Genomic DNA, 3895 nt, shown 5'->3' on the forward strand with positions numbered 1-3895 from the left:
TGTTTATAAGCTGGAGGAGTTTCCCCTGTGAAATTTTCGGGTCACTTATGTCTATTATCATATTAGCAAGTAAAAATACTTTGACTTCCTCCTTTCCAATTTGTGTTATCTTAATCTCCTTTAATTTTCTTATTGCTCTAGCTAATATTTCAATTTCTACACTGAATAGATATGTAAAGAATGGACAACCTTGTCTTGACTCTGATTTTAGTGGAATTGCTTTGAGTCTCTTTCTTTTTCAATTAATGTTAGCTATATGCTTATAGTTAACTCCCTTTATTATGTTTAGGCATATTTCTTGAGTACCTAATCTCTGCAGGATTGTTACACTGAAAGGGTATTGAATTTTTTCACAGCCCTTTGTGGCATCTAATGAAATAATTAGGTGGATTTTTTTTCTTCTAGTTTCTTAATATGTTAGATTGCATTTGTTGACTTACATATATTAAACTATTTATTATCCCTGCATCTCTAAGATGAAGCACAATTGATTAGAGTTGATCATCTTTTTGATATGTTCTTGCATGTGGTTTAAAAATACCTTATTGAGTATTTTTATACCTATATTCCTTAGGGAATTTGGTATGTATCTCTTCATTTGTGGTCTTTATGTTGTTTAAGTATTAGGATAAGTGACTGAGTCTCACAAAATGAGTTATGCAATGTTCCTTCTGTTTCTAATGTTCCTTCTGTTTCTATTTTGTGGAATAATTTAAGGAATATTTGTGTTGATTCTTCTTTGAAAGACTGGTGAATTAATGTGCTGAAACCATCTTACCACAGGCTATGAATGGTGGGGCTACTTTTAATAACTGTTTCTTTTTCATTAGGAGCTGTGTGTCTATTTAAATTGTTTATCTAATCATAATTTGACTTTGGTAGATGGTACCTAAAAAGAAAATTATCTAATTCACTTAGATATATGTGTGTGTGTGTGTGTGTGTGTGTGTATTACACCACTATATATAATATAATATATATGTAGGTATATACATACATATATTTCTATGGTTAATCATAGGAATACTACCTCTTTTCTGTTTAATTACTCTTACATAATTATATCTTTTTTTTTATATATGGAACGCTTCACAAATTTGTGTGTCATCCTTGCACAGGGGCCATGCTAATCTTCTCCGTATCATTCCAATTTTAGTATATGTGCTGCCGAAGTGAGCAATAATCATATCTTTTAATTCTGCAAGATATATTCTAAAATTTCTTGAAGCAACAATGTTAGATTTAAACAACTTTAACTATTTAAGCAAGCAGGTTTTTGTTTCATCAATGGTAGAAAAAGTGTGCAAAATTACATTCATGTTCTCAGTTCTCAGTTTTAATGTGTTATATGCATAAATAATTCGTAGATACAAGCTTTAAAACTGACAGACACATCATTACACATTGCAATGAATGTAATTCAGCTTGTAAATAAACAAATCAAAGAGAGTATCATGAAAGTCAAAAATTTAATAACAATTAACAAACATAAATAAGTTTTATTAATTATAATCAATGCAGTTGTTTGATTATGGAACAAACATGTTTAATACAATGGATCAGTGAGAGTTTCCTGAAAGGATATTAAAATAAACTTTACATTGAATTAGTATAACCTTGCAAAAACTATAAAATGGGTAATGTGATAACATGGTACTCAGGAAGAGAAAAACATCCTATATACTAACAAGAAATAGTTGTTTTATAGACATGAAAGAGGAACATAAAATTCTATGGGCAGTGAAACAGATAAGACTAAGGAGACAACCAGGAATCTAATTACAAAGTATCCTTCCCATACAGTTAGAAAAATTATTTTAATGGCCATGTGGAGTAATAACAAAATACAGTTCATAATTTTGAAAATACCTTATTACTGATTAGTGGGAAAGACAGTGAGTAGCTTCATCAAGACTGATAAAACAAAAGTATGTCCAAAGGCTGTGCTGCCATCCTGTAAAAGCTGTTAATGAACTGGTGATGATGTGCAGAAAAGGTACTGAAATTAAGAGTAGGATAAACACTAACTCAGGAAAGAGGTAAAACAAACAGAAGGCACTAGGATTTTTTTTTTCCAGCAGTTGAATGATAGACAAATGCCTCAAAGTCACATGTGGTAACAGACTTCACTGGATGTAGTTGCCCAAAGCTACAGGTTTACCCAGTCACCTGGAAGGAAAGCTAGGGATAGAAACATGTTTAATACAATGGATCAGTGAGAGTTTCCTAAAAGGATATTAAAATAACTTTACATTGAATTAGTATAACCTTGTAAAAACTATAAAATGGGTAATGTGGTCTCCAAATATATAGGTCGGTGGGGGGGGAGGGGGAGACCCTTCCCCCAAAGTCCGGAAACTCTCGCAGAACTGGTTTACTTGCTCTGCAGGTGGCTAGTGTCAGGTGGCTAGTGCCTCTCAGGAAACTGCAGGTCCTTGGGGAACAATGGGCTTCACTTTGGTCTGAATGCTCCACCCTAGGTAGAGCAGGATTATAGCTAGCACAGGAATTCCCACTCAAAGTCTGGGAGAGGAACTTCACCTTGTTCAACTTCAAGTTCCTGCCAGGTGGCATGACACTCCAGTATGGCTCTCTACAACTGGAGACATTTACTGAGGGTGGAGTTGGATTAGAAAAGGCTTTCTATAGAAGATAAAGATAGAGTAAGTTGTGAAGTCAGGGACTTTAAAAGATGTGGCACGCATGCATCAGAAGAATATGCAACTCACAGTGGTGGTGGAATTCTGTTGCATTTGGCAGCTGGTGATGAGTAAGCTGCTGATGCTGGGTCACTAAGGCGGCCTAGGGGAAGCACCTGATTTTGGAATGTGGATGGTTCTGAGTTTGCCAAGAGAAGGATTCAAAATTTTCCTTACTGGAAAAAAATATATGTAACAATAACTCAGATAAATTAGGAATTAAAAAATGAGTACTAATTTGCTAAGGTTGCCAGGAAAAAAAAACATATTTAGTTCGGTGTGTCTAGGAGATATTAAAGTAAAAAACGTTTTACCTTTCAGATAACTCTAGACTTTAAGAATGATGTTTTGTCCTTTCTGCTCAGCTGTTCTCCTGTACAGGAGGAAGCCATAGCGCACAGCCAGAATGGCATGATCCTAAAGCCTCACTTCCACAAGGAGTGGACAATTGATTCAACCAGACCCCACACAAGATCTGCAAATGTAAGGTACAAGGCCCAGCATTGCTCCTCTCATCCCATGTCCAGTCCCATCAGGCCCATCGTGAGGTGCCCTACAGTTAGATATCACACCAAAGTCAGAGCAGGCAGGATCTTCAGCACGGAGGAACTCAGGGTGGCTGGTATCCACAAAATAATGGCTCACACTGAGAGACCCCAACTCAATATTTTTAGACCCCCTAGCAACTAGCCTAACACAGAGAAATTTGCTTTTCTGTTCTCAACCTAAGAAACTGTTAACCTAAAGATGACACTCCCTGTTCCAGGAACTAGCTCACCACATTCTTGAGACATCTGGTGCCTTGCTCAATGTTTAACTATGTTTGTTCAAGATATCCTGCAACATTCCACTAAGCCGTGAATTGCCACCTGACCTCCTCTTTTTCTTTGTAGTTTTTCTTTGAATCACTGCCTAATCTCCCCTTTTCTTTGTGTGTGTGTTTTTTTTTTTCATTAAAAACTTCCAACTGCAGCTGCTCAGGGTCAAACTCCTCTGTCCCTGAACAGGATATGAGCTTGGCCCCAGTGTACTGGCTACCTGAATAAACCTCGTGTGCTTGCATCAAGAATGATCTCTCATGAATTTCTGGGGCATCGTCTTATCCCAAGACTAGAGTGAGGGTCTCTCCAATTCAGGGATCTTTCATTGTGGGGGCTCGTCTGGGATTTGAGACCCCCCCAAATTCTCGGAAACCC

The 3895-nt window shown here is 36.7% G+C and overlaps 1 non-coding gene across 1 annotated transcript; it reads right to left on the minus strand.

Moving 5' to 3' along the window:
- Positions 1–1073: 1073 nt before the first annotated feature.
- On the minus strand, positions 1074–1180 carry LOC127696971 (U6 spliceosomal RNA). The gene has a single exon (XR_007980392.1). It is a non-coding gene; the product is annotated as a U6 spliceosomal RNA (small nuclear RNA).
- Positions 1181–3895: the final 2715 nt, after the last annotated feature.

This window comes from Apodemus sylvaticus, chromosome 11 (genome assembly GCF_947179515.1).
Source record: "Apodemus sylvaticus chromosome 11, mApoSyl1.1, whole genome shotgun sequence".
NCBI classification, from domain to species: Eukaryota; Metazoa; Chordata; class Mammalia; order Rodentia; family Muridae; genus Apodemus; species Apodemus sylvaticus.